The sequence below is a fragment of the Polyergus mexicanus genome, unplaced genomic scaffold (assembly GCF_030449975.1).
Source record: "Polyergus mexicanus isolate NDT 795.1 unplaced genomic scaffold, iyPolMexi1.0 SCAF_8, whole genome shotgun sequence".
Taxonomy (NCBI): domain Eukaryota; kingdom Metazoa; phylum Arthropoda; class Insecta; order Hymenoptera; family Formicidae; genus Polyergus; species Polyergus mexicanus.
In genome coordinates, this window is record NW_027223328.1 from 7,884,996 (window position 1) to 7,902,108 (window position 17,113).

Consider the following 17,113-nt stretch of genomic DNA (forward strand, 5'->3'; position numbering starts at 1 on the left):
CTTTTTGAAATGCGCGTTTCTCTTACTCTCTTCGTCGACGATGCGAAAAGCAAGTTTAACGCTAAGAGAGCGGCACTCTCGTTAACTATGCAAGCTGACGTTAGAACGTTTCATATCCGAGATTATCCCCTGCTGATTCCGTACAGATGACGTCGAGCTGAATTCATCGTAGCGGAATTTATAATTTTGCGCGTTGCTTACATTCTTTTTCCGTATAATTACCGTAAGGATTATAAGGATTACGGAAATAGGCGAATTGATAAAAGAGATGTTTATAGAGGAATTTATTTGGTCTGTGTCATAAACTTTTAACTTTCAGATAAAAAAATACGCATCTCCGTTCTCCTTTTTCAAAGAGTCTGATTAATTTTCTTTTCGCGATTTATTGATATATTATAAATAATGTTTTCCCTTATGTAGTTCATTCGTCGTAGCGTTACAATCTCGCCCGATTTTCGAAAGTTTTGGATGGGAAAAAAAGTCGTTACTGCGGAAGTGAAATCTTAAAAAGTTGCGCCGCGTTCGAAGAAGCTGCGGCGCCCGCGATCAAGCGCGACGAGGGAACCTGTCAATTGCAGGCGGAAAATTTACAACGTCCATAAAATCTTAAAGTAACCCGCTTCGTAAGCGATGTATATCTATATATCGTACGGAAGTCAATTTCGCTCGCGGTTCAGGAGCGCCGCGATGGGTGGAGCGCTCATTGTTCCATCGAGGAAGGACGGAAATCGTTAGAGAGATCCGCAGAAGACTTGAATAAACGAACGAGAAACGATTCTCTATCGTTGATGAAATATTCCGTTATAATTGCACGAGGAATCCCATGCATTCTCCGAAGAATTTATGCGCTTTTGGCGCGGTTAATTATCGACTCGTAAAAATAGATTGAATATTTCGATGACAATTCTTTCGCCGTCGTAAAATAATCCTTGTCGTTGGCGCGTTTATGCGCGCCGCGCAAATTGCTATCGGCGTTTTCTTTTCATCCGTTTTTTCATTCGACTTTCCGCCACGTTAAATAACGCACAAATCAACACGCGAGGAACAAATTCCCGGGATCTGATGAGCTTTTTATCCGTTGTCCTGGTAGGACGAAAATAACACTCGCCCGATGAAATGTGGATATCGACGAACGATAATCGAATTCAAACGTTATTCGCCATTCGATTTGATAATGCAATTACCACCGTATAACAACGCGGTACTATCGTGTGGTGCGTGACGTAAGAATCGGTAGGGATGTTATTAGCGAAAGCCGCGGACGGGGGATGCGCGATTTCGGAAATTGTTCGATCGATCGGGACGCGATTGGGCCGTCATTATCTATGACGCGCGTTTATGAGCTCATCGAGATTTGCTGTCGATGACGAATTGATCGTCATCTCGCTTCCACATCAACAATTGCCATCGCGGTTTCGACTCTCACTACACGGACATTAACGATGCGGACGTAATCGCGGATCCTAATTCATCGGCAAATCAGCCTGGAAATTCATTACGCATTCGATTGCATATATGAAGAATGTTGAACGATGTGTGGTGACGTACTCCCGAACAGCCGCCGGATGTTATCGCGGTCCAGCTAAAACGCACGGAACGCTATTTAGGAACGCGCGATCTACGTCAATTTACGACTACGATCGGCGCCATGAGTAGCCGATTGAATCCTTCTCTCGCTACGCTACACGTGTCATTGATCTCGTTGAACGATGCGCGACCGGGCGAAAAAAATAAATAAATTAGATACCCGCGCAATTGCCTTGAACCGGAGTTAGCAGAGCATCACTCCATCAGCATACCATTAGAGGATCAAAGCCCGGTTGCTATATCCGGCAGCTATCTGGAGCGAAGTCGGTTCTATTATAGTCGCGGATAGCGTTTATCGGATGTACCGAAAGTATCCGATAAAAGATGCGGGAAGCGATGATTTTTCACCCGTGTTGAAAATGCTCGGGATTCGCGAAATATTTTCCTATCGCTTGCCTGTGCTTCCCGCGAAAGCGCCGTTAGTCATCCGTTGCGGGAAAAACCGACGCGCGTAATTTACCGCCGTGCGGAGGTTGAACAAACTCCGGGCCATGGATTTTAATAGGAATTCAGATTACGCAAAAGTCACGGGAACGTGTGCGCGGGCGCACGATTATCTCTCGTATGGCGACACCGCGCTCGGTTTGCTCTCATAACCGGTTTTTTGACTCTTTAGAAAAATTTCTCTCACGCTGTCCTCTTCTTTTCTCTCAGAATTCTCTCTTTTTTTCGGCTTCGCAGCCGCGATTATTCACGGCTGAAAATAAATATGACTCTTTCCCATGTTCGACAAAAATATTACTATCACGTCCTACCATTCTCGCGGAAAATTAATTTTCTATCTTCTTTTCTCTTTTCTCAAGCCCTACACGCGGTTAGTCGATGAAGGTAAATTTGCCACGACGGAAGTCGCGCGTCTCGGCCACTTGGCTTTGTTAATGCCATCATTGTGAGATACTCATTGATCGGCTCATCCACTGTATCTAATCTCGCGCACAACTAATCTTGAAAGTACGCGCGGATTGCAATCTCATCCTTGAATATCCGATTTAAACGCGATTTAAAACGTATTGATAAAAAATATACAAAAATATATCTTATAAATTAATAATATAGTGAGATATTATCCATGCTATTATTCGAAAATATTGTACAGTTCATGTTTATTCTACAAAATTCTCCGCAGCATTTTTTTTTCTTCTTCTTTTGCAGAAAACTGTATTTGTATTAGCCTGCGGAAATTTTCGGATACGATTATGTTTGAAATATTCACTCATCGCTAATTTCTTTTAAAGGTACGTGTATGGATTATCAATTTCACAAGGAGAATCGTGTTGACAGTTTTACGTAAGAGGCTTGAACGTTTAATCATCTTTCTTTCTCTCTCTCGATCAAACATAAATATTAGCGACGATAGTTAAAACATATTTGCATAACATCTTGTTGGAATCGTAGACGCATGGTTACCGGACGTATTATCGATTAGACGGGCCGACAATTCTTCCAACGTCAAAAAGTTGCTCGGATCGTGGATACGACCCGTTGTGGGACAAAATTTAACCGCGCGAAATCGTGGCCGGCGATGACATCAGTCAAGTCATCTACAATACATTGAAGCTGTGACATAACATGCTACGGGTATGCAATATAGCGATCACACCCGCTGCGATAGACGTAATCAATATTTCATTCAACTGGCTACTGAGTCACGTCTGAGCGCCAAATATTGTATATGCTTAGCGCGAATCGCTGATTTCATTATCCCTGTTAAAATATACTTGATCTAACCGTTCATAAAATCCATAAGTTCCATAAGCATAAGAATATTTTATTTTTTAGATTGGCAATTTATGTCTGGAGTTTAGGAAAACATTGAAAATAAATCCTAAACGGCCAATATTTGTTTATAAATGCCTCTTAAATATTCAAAATTGCGTTGCTTTAATTTTACGTCACGTTAAGACACTTTCTCTATCATTGACATGAATAATTTAGACGAAAGATTTATTTTTGCGAATTAGTAAACTGTATTTCAAATATCTTTTATAAACATATTCATAAAGGACTCTATAAAAGACGGTAGGGCGGCGGGGAGGGGGGGGGGGAGGGAGGACAAAAACAGAATTCGATATTTAATTATAGAAACTTTCTTGTCGGTCTTGTCGATGTTGAATAAATTCTTGCTGAAAAAAAAAAGAAAAGAAAAAATTCCTAAACGTTAAAGCACGATTATTCCTAGATAGAACAAACCTATTCTATAAATATTCTATAAATATCCTTCAATGAATATTTAAATATTCTAATAAAGTGAAAAAGACGATCTATGAATCTGCATTTAATATCAAAATGAAACCGTTCTAAATACACGTTTCTAAGCAGATTTATAAAATATTCTTTTAACACGAGAACATTATACCAAGGCCGGTATTACATAGTCCATTCTTATACTCAAGATCATCCCAAGTACGATTTTAAGATTCATAGATAATTCTGTAAAAATATCCTCAAAATAGTATATTTGACATTAAATATAGAATAGTCAAGGAATATATTGTGCTATCTGGGTTCTGATCGACTTGCAGAACTTGTCGTCAGTGTGCGAAAGAAGTGCGAGGAATTTTTTTTTTCTCACCGCCGTAGATAAAAGTAGTAGATGATGTAAACAAAAAATTATTGTAATTCCAGACAGAAATTCGAAAGAGCCATCGAATCCCTCGGCATTTACGCATGTCACGTGCCGTAGAGCGAGTGTAGATGTAACGCATGCGATTACGTCATTGCTCAATTTCGTTAGTTTCACGCTCATCGCGTATAAAGCATACGTGTGTCGTCGTGCTCTCGTGAGAGTGTCGAAAAATCTTCGGTCTCTCGACGTGTCGGTGTCGATGTCACGAACAGCCGGGCGACATCGAGGCAGTAAAGGAACTAGCAGACAAAACGAAAGCAAACGCGGGTGGTCCACCGAAATCGACTCCAGTGCTGTCCGTTCGTCTAAAGTCTAAATAGCGCCGGAATAACGGCTTGAGAATTGAGGTCGACTTATGCGGCGAACTATTGCGAATGAACTTTATAATTAATAGGACCACAGAGAGGCTTTTAACGAGCAAGGTTCGCGTATTCGCGTCTATCATTTAATAAACGTGGTCGCTCGATCCTCGCTTCTAATTACGAATAATTGAAACTCGGTGTCATTTCGTGTTCGTAAAAATATGTAGATGTAGATATCATATGTTTGCGGAATTAACTGTCTTTTCGAAGAATAACGTACGGCACGAAAAAGAGAATTGATAATAATTAAAATCCACACAAAGAGTTGTATTTTAATTTGTTAGCAAATTTTTCGTGAGAATTTTTAATCGAGATAATACATGTATACGATGACATCAGAAATTCATGTCTGCCTGCTAATCTCATTTGTTTCACGATATCAATTTTCACGAGCCTCAGAAAATTATATTTCCAACAAATTGCATGCCGGATGAAAAAAATTTAATTAACGAATTAAACTATATTAACGAATTAAATTTTAATGTTTGTAAACATGCAAATGCATCAATCTCATTTTATATTAAATTATATCTTAATGTAAATTTATCATTGCGAAATAGATATTTGTAAAATTAATTAATAATAACATAATTATCTATTCGCATTTCATAAAAATTCACGCGTTTCTGAAATATAAATCCGAAAATCGTGTAAATTTCGTTATTATTTTGCGGATTCGAGCGCAATCGAGAAACGAGCACACGGGGTCCCCTTGCGAATGTTAATTGATCCAACGAAGAATTTAATTAACCGATTTCGCGTCGCTCGCGTGTTACAGTGGATTGGCAGCTCTTCTACGCGTTTCGAGATGGCTCGTTATCGCGACTATTACGTTCGCGAAATAATAGTCATTTTAATTGTAACGAAATCGGCGATTCTCATTGAGCAGTTATTCGCGTGGCGCTCTGCGTGGGCACTGCGATACCAGCCTCTGTTCGTTTAGATAGGAACCCACATCCCGGACGTTAGGATGATAGCCCCGCATCTTCCCCCGCATTTCCTCATACTTATTACGCATCCTCGATCAAAACTGATGAAATTGCGCGTCCTTCGCGTTCGAACTGATGCGCTATTCGTTGAATTCCTTCCGGTCGCATGATCAAGTAAACATCCTTTCTACGCGTTATTCTTTGATATTGGCAATGAGAGAGACGTATTCGAGATTAATATTTATTTCATCGTAAAAATGATGAAGTATTCTCATTTAAGCTATTATCGTTTAGCTGAACGATTCTCACGGTCGAAAAACATGTTCCAACTTCACCATCTGTCGCTCGCTTCGAGTAAACTGAAGCGCGTAACGATGAGATCAGCCCGCAGCGATCGATTTTTAAATTTGCCGAACATACGCTTTTAACTCCCGACCATGTTCGAGATTGAAAGCCTAACGATTGGCCCGAGGCCAGCGTAAATCAAGCGAACTTTAGTCGCGTTAGATTCCTCTCATTCGGAACCCTGGGGATAATTTTTGAGAGCGTAGTTAAACATATCGTTTTTTGTCGAGATTAGAGGCAACTTGATGCAATATCGCATCTAATATCGCTTCTTTTTCTTACCACGTAGATGATGAAATAAAAGATCGCCATTCCCAATAACGCAAATTATATATTGTTTATGTCAGATTTCTAACGCAATTTGTAACTTTAATGCACTTTTTTTATAGTTTTTATAAATATTAATCAGGAATGTCAAGATAATATAACAGAGAGATCTCGAAAGATCGTCAGTTATAAAAAACATCGCTCTTACAGTCAAACAATTTGTCACAATCTTCTCGATCGTATGTATGGTATATCTGCCACGTCGCAGTTGGCGATAAGCAAACAGAACGTTCAAATAATCTCTTATGATTTACGATTCCGTGCTCTTGCCGTGTTTCATCATGGAATCGTGAACCACCCACCCAGCAGCCGCATGTCATCATTGATTGGCTCACGTGTAATTATTAATTGTAGCAATCATGATGTTTGCTTCGAATTTGACAACCGCTGTTTATATTTATTATCGCGATAAATACTTTGAAATTTTAAACGTAATCAGTATTTGTTAATAGTACTTGATTCCCCTTTTACGCTATTACAGTAACTTTTTAAATTTGTTTAACATTTTTAAATATTTAACACATATGTTATCTGTTTTTTAATATTTTTAGACTATAATGTATAAAAAGATATTAATCATTCTAATTAACAATCTCACAAGTTGAGTAAACATGTCCATTTTTTAATAATTATTTTCTATCCTCAATTAATATAAAAGTTAACGAATACAGACAGGTCTTTGTCGTTGCGTCATTTGCAACTATGTTTACGATGCTTTTAAAATAAAAAAAAAAAAAAAAAAATTCAATATACAAGAAAGTCGTTGTGTCTACTCTTCGCTTTCGTGCCTTCGCGATGATGGACGAAATCGACCCGTTGGACGATAATGAGGGGCCAAATGAACTTTAATGTCCCCGTCTGCTTTTGAGAATTACCACAGTCGCCCTCATGTGACAAGATTCTTCGAAGCGAGACATCGACGTCTCTGTATGGGACATATTAACGCGCATCGTGATCCATCGATAGCAGTCGGAACCGGCGAGCTTATTCCGATCCAAATAGCGGAAAGCATTCCAGATGGATTGCCGATGACAGTCCCGTAGATATCGTAATACTGTCACGAAGGGAGACGAATTTCCTGACGACGAAATGCGTCTCGCGCATTTTGCTCCAAATATTATATATAATATCGTTCATTAAAATCACTTTTGACATGCCGAATTTTGACGCATGTCCTGACAAATCAAGGAAATTAAATGTTACATGTTACGTAGACGTAAATATTTATAACAAAATTTGTAATGCCGCGTATATTTGCTATCTTGCTATCTCCACGCTCAATGTCATGTGAGTTTGTAAAATATATAGGGTCATAGAGAATTTATGGACTGTTTCCTTCAAGTTTTTATAGATCACTTGCGGAAGAAACATATTACTCATAACTTAAAAATGTGGAGCGTGCAATGAAAAAAATGTTATGTGAAATATATGTATATCATTGTTTTGTTCTTTATTACACTTTAAAATGTTGTAATAGCTGTTTGAAAATAACAAGAAATATTTAATATACATTATATAATATATAATTTTCATTTAAAGGAAGAATATTTCGTATTTAAAAATGTTATATCTAATTTTAATGAGATATAAATGAACTGGACGATTTAAATTCTCTCTCTCTCTCTCTCTCTCTTTTAAGACTTCACTTTTTCATAAACATTCACTTATTCATATACTCATTTCAATTCAATATGTGCATATAAATTATCATTAATAGTTATATTATGCAAAATATTTTTCATTTCTTTTAAATTTATGAATGTGCAGCTGCTGTTTTTTGAATTATACGTATTCTTAAATAATATATTCAATAAGTGGTAAAGCATTATTATGTTTATTTTTAATGAATATTTGTGTTCATACTTTGAATTAAAAAACATATTTCAAGATCTTTTTAAAAAAGCCATTCTAAATTTTTATGCTTTACAATTACAGAATAAAAGAATTATTTGTTATTTATAAGGACAACAAGTAAATTTTCTATTTACAAGTTAATTTTTCGTTGGCGAAGCTGTTCTTATATACATAATCCTATTTTAGATTTAATAGTTAAAGATTACACATACGTTTACGTGAGAATTTAGCGCAAAAATATTAATTTAATTTTTTAATAAATGAGTCTCTCTCTATAGCTCGTTTGATAGAAGGAATTATAGAATTTCGGTGTCTCGATAGACGTCTGCGCGGACCCATCGAGAGCGAAGGAATTCAAAAAGGGCGAGAGCGAAAAAACGGCAAGCGGAGAAGCTATACGTCTGGCTATACGTTTCGAAAGGGCGGGAACGAACGGCGAAGCTCGGCCAAATCCGACTGAATTCGCCAGTATACCCAGTATACTAGCTCGGGTTCCGCTCAATTAGCCCATAGTAGAGACAAAGGGATTGCCGACAGTTTTGGTAGTCGCATTTAGATCTTCTTTTTATTCCGGTTCTCTCATAAGCATCGGGGAATGTAGGTCGAATGGCGCATTGAAAAACTAGTTGCGTTGAAAAACTGCTCCGATTTTTTGGCGAATTTCGTCATAATTCCCATTTTCACGCTCTTTCGCGCAAGTCACGAATTCTACTAAGTCTACCGTAAATTTTGTAATTCTGCATTCTCTAATCGATAAGGGACGGACAAATTGTTTAAAAATATTATACAAACACAAGTGCTTTGCTTGTATTAATATATTTTCTTTCTTTGATCATTTTAATATGTAAAAAATGTTATTAAAATACAAAATTCAAAAATATATGAATGAGACGATAAGAATTTGAAGAAAGAATCTCAAGATATACATATATAAGGAAGATGAATGGTCTTACAGAAATATTTATCTCTATTGCTTTGCACAGACGTTGTTTCTAATTTTTCCGAGATATCACCTTAGAAATTTTAACGTTATAGCGGACTTGCTATAGCGGACTCCCCAGCTCCTTTCGCAATTAGCAGTAAACGGAAAGTAATTGCGACGAGTAATTAGGAGGAAATAATGACAGCATCTCGTGATGTCACTCTTGAGATACAGATCTTTTTTTCTTCAAGCATCTCGAAAACATTTTCCGCATAACGGGGGGAAAATATTGGCTGGTGCGAGACTCGCGATCTTTGCGAAATGCGAAATGGCGAGGCTAGACCAGTATATATGACGAAACTTAGTCGCGGGGTTTCCTACGAGGAGGCTATTCGATGCAGGTCACCTGAAACTGGTAGGTCTGGGGCAATTTGTTTTTCTTCTCCATCCACAGACTTCCACGAGCCATAGCCAGAGAGCTCGTTTTTCTCGTATTCGTGCCGGCGTGAAACTGGCCGCCCCCACGAAGACAGTGAACAATGTTATCCGCAATTCTGTGCAATACTCTTCTTTACGCTTTTTGCGCAAGGGCGCGTTAGGTAAGACGCGAACACTTCATCGAATGATTCTCGCAGTATTCTATCTTCTTTGTTCTCGAATATCTATCAAGGATGCTTTTGCCGCGAGATGTATTTAATTCAAGCAATTAATAGTAAGATTTTTATGAATTATATGAGAAAAATAGAATATTTTATCGTACATTATTTCAGTTTTTAATATTTGTAGTTTATTATGTAGCGATGTTGACTGATTTATAAATTAAATTTTAACCGAGAGAATCAATAATCCTACTTGATCTCACAATTTTGCAACGATCACTCGGCGAAAGTAGCAAAACTTTCGAGCTTTCTCGCAGTAAAAAGAAATCAAGTCGTTTCCCGATACCCATCCTTTGCAGCTGATCACGTCAGAAGCGTAAGAGTAGATTAGTTGCCGCGCTTTTTAAAGCTCTTGAGAAGGAATCGGTTCCTGCGAAGGATTGGCCACGGTCATCCACCGTTGAGAATTTACGCGACCTCGGTCGTCGAGCAGCACGGAAAGCTGGAAAAGGCTCCCGAGGGAAGGCTCGCGCGCAATCGTGGCCGAGAAATCTCAAAGGGCCGTGGAAAGGCGTGACTTAACTCCAGGTAATGAATTGCCAGCGAAATGACAGAATACAAGCGTGAGAGGAGAGACGAGATGATGACGGGAACTGGAAATTGGATGCTCGCTAAATGAAAGAGGCGAAAGAAATTCGACGAGGCAGAGAGAAAAAGAGAAAGTGAAAGAAAGACCGGTGTAAATAGTTTACATGTATGGATTCGCGTGTGGATGCGGAAAGAGACGGAAAGGAAGCGGAAGGTAGGAAAAGAGAATGTGCGAAAATAGTATAGAGGGATAGACAGAGCAGACATTGCGAATCACGTGTAAGTCACTTAGAAGCCGAGAGCAACGAACTTGTGCTAACGATACTATTCAAGGGTTTCCATCTCGCTCCTAGAAACTCGCATTTATGCATCGCGAAACTTTACGTTTGCGAGATTCGCGTGAGCACGTATTGTTACCCTTTTGATCCTGTGGCATTCGACCAAAACCTCGGGAAAGCTGCAGCTCTGCAGCTGGTGCGTTATGAATGCGAAAAATATTATTGTGATATACGTCATATTCAGATATATTAGATATAATAATATAAAGATCAATTTCCAATATTCGTAAAAGATATTCTAATATTAATTTTGCAGGTATGTTATAATAATAGAAATTTATTATATCAAGTAAAAAGGGGGAATTTTTTCAATATAGGAAATGCTTGTTACGTATAATGCATCAGATTCAGTATATTTAAATAAATATGTTATATATGGTATATCAGGAAAAAAACTGATTGAAAGGATATTAAAGAAAGAGGAAGACATTATGAATTACAGAATTACGTTACATGTCATTGAATATGAAAGATTTCTAGAAGAAAAATTAAATTGAACCTCGGCAGAAACGTAATTAAAGATATTGCGAGTTTCAGAATTTCAATACCGATATAATTTATATTAGACTTCAACTAGAAAATTTAATGACGATAGATATTGGAATGTACGATAGCGTCAAATACCGGAGGAGATATTTTCGCTGTGAATCTTAGCCATCTAAGGGAAACCATTCACACGTCAAAACTTTAAACATCGCGATTCTCGTTGACTCGCAGCATTCTTTTCCCCAAAACGGAAACAAACGGTGGTGTTTCAAAGAGGGCAAGCGATAAGGATAGATGAAAATGGAGAGTTTGATTGGATGGCTTCGCCGCTGGGAGAAACGGCAAACGCATGGTACATATATACGGGTGTCTGTGTGTCGGCGACACACAGGACATCGTTTTCTTTGTCTCGTCCTGCGAATAAAGGAGTCCTTTCCCATGATCTCATCCGGCTCTCTCGTCTCGAATCCAACTGACGTTCCGCGCCACTGTACGCGCTACATTCGCAGAACCATTACGACACCATTAATGATAATTAACGATAATTAATGATAAGTAGAATTACGTTGCCGCTGCATCATTTATTAATAAATCATCAAGTATATGATCATGAATTCCTGGAGCTGTCGGTAGAAGCGAGGAAAAGATTTCTTTCCTTCTCCTAGGATTTCTTTTAGGAGCGAATGGAAATGATGGAAGGCTGAGAACGGTACTTGGCGTACCAGCACCGTGTGTGTCGTGCACCTCGCATTTTCTTAAGCCTGCTTTATTCGTAAAAAAGACAAATTATATATGTGAGATCGTCTTTGTAATTTTAAAAGCATCATAAATTAATAACGACGAGTTACAAATAAAAGTTTGTGAAAGATGTTTAGAAAAATATACTTTTTAATTTCAATTACATGTGTTTAATGTAATAGCGATAGTAATGATAAAATAACAAAAGCAATCACTGTAACATATGTACATTCTTATTTAATTTGAACCGTTTAATTTAAATTATACGTGTTTTTTTTTTTTATGATAATAATGAAAATAATGATAAAATAACAAAAGCAATCAACGTAACATATGTATAATACATTCTTTACGATACACATAATATTTAGCTCCTACGTGCACGCATGCTAATAATGTGGTCAATTCAACGAATGAATTCTTTCCCTTTAGATAATTCGTTAATGAATCAAAAGATTTATAATTACGCTAAATCGCTTCGCGATTACCGTCGAATCGAGATCGAGTTATCAAAGTGGCGAAATGTACAATCGATTTTTATTTGGTTCGGCCTAATGTGTTCTTGTCGCGATCATTACGGAATTAGGTACGCGTTCCATGCGCATGATTAATTACGACCACCGCGACCGGGCCAGCACCCGGCTCGTAAGTCACGACCACTTTCTCACCAACCCGCGAACTTTGCACCTGCGGCTGAAGTACGAGCTGGACTCTCTCTCTCTCTCTCTCTCTCTCTCTCTCTTTCTCTTTCCATAGCCATTCTCGAGGGTACTGTTATGACGGCTGAATGAACCTGAGTGCCCGCGGAAATTCGCGAATGCGTGGAGTCCCGGACTAATGACGCACGTGCAGCGTGTGCATCTGTCGCGCGCACGTGCGCGTGAATACTGTATTTCATTGACGAAATACGGTCAAAACGACCCGTGAAATGTCATACTATGAAATATTAAGTCGTATATTGCGGGCAAATTATTTTTCAATCTTGATTTTTTCGCGCATGGATTTCTATGATTCGTATCATATACAGAATGCGATTTGTCCATTTTTTATTGTCTACTTCTTCCAAATTTGTCCGAAAAATCTCTCATCTTAGATGCTATATTAATCTTCGTTCTATTTGTAAAATTAGAGAATTTATTTTTTATAAATGCATATTTTCTGCTTTTGTTCCTATTTTCGTCTACGTATTTATATAATTTCATTTATACAATTTACGAATTTAGTATTTGAGAATATTTTTCAATAGAATTAATAATATAATTTTTTTCAATAAAATCTGAGACCAAGCATAAGTATAAAGAACGTTTATATTATATTTCTAGCTACCAACGATAGAAATGCAAATTTCATTTTTATTATCGCTGATTTGGCCAAATCGCAAGAAGATTTTATCTCGAATGAAATATTTATCGTATACATGCTCCGACACCGTTTGTGTGAATTAAGATGTCATTTACCCGATTGTTCTCCGTGCGCTGTCAAATTTCGATTAAGGCATGTCGCGACGAAATGTCGCAACATAACAACGATCGGTATCCTGGTCAGTCACGATTGCATTCGTCGGAGATCGATACACCCGGCCATAATCCCATTTCGATACTGACCTCGATTACACTCTAGGGAGACGATCTTGTTGGACTCCTAATGCGATCATATCACGAAGGGATTAAGCTTGCATCAGGCATGTGGATATCTCGAGCATATGCGCTGCGTCTATTGTTCCTGGAAGGATCTGCTACCAATAGACCCGAATTACCAATTACAGCATCTGATTCCAATTGTTCGTGCGAATGTGACACATAAATTGAACGTAAAAGAATAAATTGAACATTTTCCTCAAATTTCATGATGGTTCGAATTTAAAAATCAACGTGAATGTTTTTTTAATTAAAATTGTGCTAATTTTATTTACATAAATAGTAAATATTAGCTATATTACAAGTTATTAGATTATTATAGAGAGACAATTTCTTTTTTTAATCATTAATTAAGTTTTTTTTTTTTTATGTTAACATTATAAATTAAGTGTATTTTTAATACGATGGTATTCATAATTTTGTGCAATCTACTTAAGAAATTGCTTTATTAGTTCTCCATTCGTAATTAATAAAAGAATGTCAATTATCGAACACGCGCGAGGATAATTTTACATCGTGAACTTTTGAGTAAGCGGACTTTACGCGCGTACGCGTTATTAACAACGTGAATTAACGACAGGTGAAGACAATTGTTCGCGTGACAGCATGAGCTGTGAAATTACTTGGATTTTCTCTTGCTGGCAAGTGGACAAAAGGGTCCTAACCGCCGCTTTACAAGGCGTTGTAACTCCGGCTATCGGCAGGCAACGTTGGCACGTTCCCAAGAACCGGCCCAGGGCTAGATACTCATTCGGATAACCGGCTAATGTCGAGGTTTACACTCTTTTTCGCCGACGAATGGGATAGCAATCTTTGCGGCGGGCCTCCTCGCAGGCGCGATGCTCTCAAGTATCTTGAATATGTGTTACCTGAATATCGAATTTTAGATACGTATAATGAAGAGATTACAAGGCACTTATGGCGCAAATTGTCATGCAAAAATATCCAAAATTTTTATCGACAGAAAAAGGAAAAAAATATATATTTATATTACCTGAACGTAAATTTCTATTATCATATGTTATTATTAGCTGAGAAAGATTAGAAGAAATAAAGACACTAATTATGTCACTCGTTATATTTTTACTTTTGTAACGCATTTAATTATAAAATGAGTGAGATATTTATAAAGATTTTAGTATGTGTTCGTGTCCGATAATTAACACGGCGACGAGTCTTGACCCGTTTTTCTATGGCAAGTAGTCCGGCTCGTTTATATTCCGGCAAACTCTAACGAAGCTCGAGAACGCGCATTAAAAGAAATTGACGGCGGAGCTTTCATATTATTACGTCGCGGCGGCATGACGGCGCGCTAAATTAACTACGACGGCTTAAACGCTGCCCGGGGCCTTAATCTGAATCCATGAAAATCACTCTCGGCGCATGCAAATTGCAAACAACGAGCGCCGGCCCGTGCCGAACCTTTTTCGCGGGATAATTGGCATCGTAATTGCCATTATTTCATGTCGTTGTTGTTACGTGAAATTGAAAATTATCAATAAAAATTAGATATCGCATTCTGTCACGTATACTATTGCCAATACTATCATCATATGTAATAAAGTAAATTTTTTCTGATTACTGCAAAGTCCGCGCAAATGATATACAATATAATATATCGTGGCAGAAATATACCGATTGCACATATATTTCAAATATTTTATTTATTTAGATAAAAATTTATTTTGACGATAAGATCCATTTATATAATTCTTTTTTCAATAATACTCTCGGTTGAAAAAATTTTTTGTTGTAAGCATATCTATATCAATTTTATTTCTTTTTATTTTTTTTATTTTTGACTATTTATTCTAATATTTGGCAAATAGGGCTCCACGATCGGCGGTTTTATTGGAGGAAAATTGGGCATTAGCTTTGTGAGGAACGTGAAACATCTGGTATGTAATCGACGGAAAGCACTTTGCGACGATGATTACGGTCCATCCGCGCGCACCGCAATGTCCACAGTAATTACGCTCGATTGCAAGGTGTCGATGGCCAGGCTTGAAAAAGCGATCGATTTCTCACGCGCATTCTCGAAAATTACACGACTGGCGATTCACGTGCAAATAACTCTCATTACGCGACACACGTGTGTAAAACGAAGTACGATGAAAAAGTCTGTCGTTGAGTTCTGCTTTTGCATAGCGGCAGCAAAGCGTAAATTATTTTATAGAGATGCATTTTTTTGCGATTTATAATTCTCCCTGCGTGAATAATTAATTTCATTAGCGATTTGAATCTACAAATTTATATTTCCATATTTGCAAGAGATTTTATTTATATTTTAATAATTCGCGAATATTTCGTTCGTAAAACTATTGCGGAATTTTTCCAATGCAGCTGCTTTGGAAATCTGACAGACAGTTTACAATTGAATGGTTAATCTGTCTATCGTAATCGTATCTATCTATCACGGTGACGGATACAACGGAAAGATGGGTGTAGCAGTCACGGCACGGTTGTGTAATCTCGATATTCCGAAGACCTATAATATCCACTTTTGCAGCTCTTTACCCTCCTTCGTCGTTTAAAATAATGCATTAATCGCCGATACGCGTCTCGGATTGTTCGTCGAGCAAGTTACGTGAGAGGTCAAATGTTAAACGTTTCCCCGCGATTACGAGGGCAAAAATATTTTATAGCGTAGGTGCGTTTAATGGGTTAGCGTTATGCGCAATACGCAGTCTCTCGAACAGCTGTCGGGATAAATTATAATACGTTATATAATATGCGCACGCTATTATATTGAAATTATGTCAAAATTGTACACGACGACACGGTAGATATTGATAATTATCATTTATTTGTTCAAATCCCAATTATAATCATGTGTTTTACCGGAAATGTCATAAATCGCACAATAATTACGCAGAATAATAGATTTTGTGTAACGGGCAATCGGACGATATTTTGTTATTTGTCGCGATGCCCGTAACAATGCATCATGTATAATCACATGAGACAATTGTACGCGGAACTTTTGTCGGCGCGTCTGTTTCGCGATGAATAATTCGTATAAATTCAAATAACGGCGAAAAAAAATCTCGCAGCGTATGGTACATGTAGTTGCCCGATAGTTGGAACGTGACGAGACGCGAGGCGCATTTATGAGAAATTTATGCCATAAATTTTACGCGCGAACGGCGCACTCGAATCCGCGACACTCGAGACGAAAGTTTTAGCCGGAACATTCTCAAGTGCACATCGTTAATAGGTCATTACGCAAGCGTAATGGAAATCGATAATTAATTGATCCGACAGGAGTGCGCGGACCCTTTCGCTAAGGATGCTAATTGACTCTTGAATATTTATGATTTACGAATTAGCAACGTTGCAGTTCGTATAATCTCGCTTTCGAAGAGAAGAACGTGTCCCAAAAATCATTTCTTAATCCAAGCCGTTTAACACCCGGCTCTCATTTTGCAGTTCTTACCCATCCGCTGCCATTTCATTCGTATTTCAATCGATGTCGGTGATTAATACCGATCCGGTGATTACACGCCGATTAATTGTCCCGTTTTACATTTAATTTCGAGGAGTCACGTATAGTCCTACTTTGAATAGAAACTTTCTATTCGAGACTAATATATTCGTTATTATAAGTTCACCGCTTAGCCCAATTTTCTCTTTCTCTCTCTCTCTCTCTCTCTTGTTATGACGTACCTCGTGCATAACGTTTAAACGATATTATTGAAAGTTCTGTCGATGGAAGTTAATAGGTTCGCGCGCAATAAAATCTCTCTCCCCCCTCCCCCTTTCTCTCTCTCTTTTT

General features: G+C 37.9%; 1 protein-coding gene across 5 annotated transcripts in view; it reads left to right on the plus strand.

Moving 5' to 3' along the window:
* Ppn (proteoglycan-like sulfated glycoprotein papilin) overlaps positions 1 to 17,113 on the plus strand; it is a 101,566-nt gene that overhangs the window by 39,976 nt on the left and 44,477 nt on the right. The gene's annotated exons all lie outside the window — the stretch shown is intronic.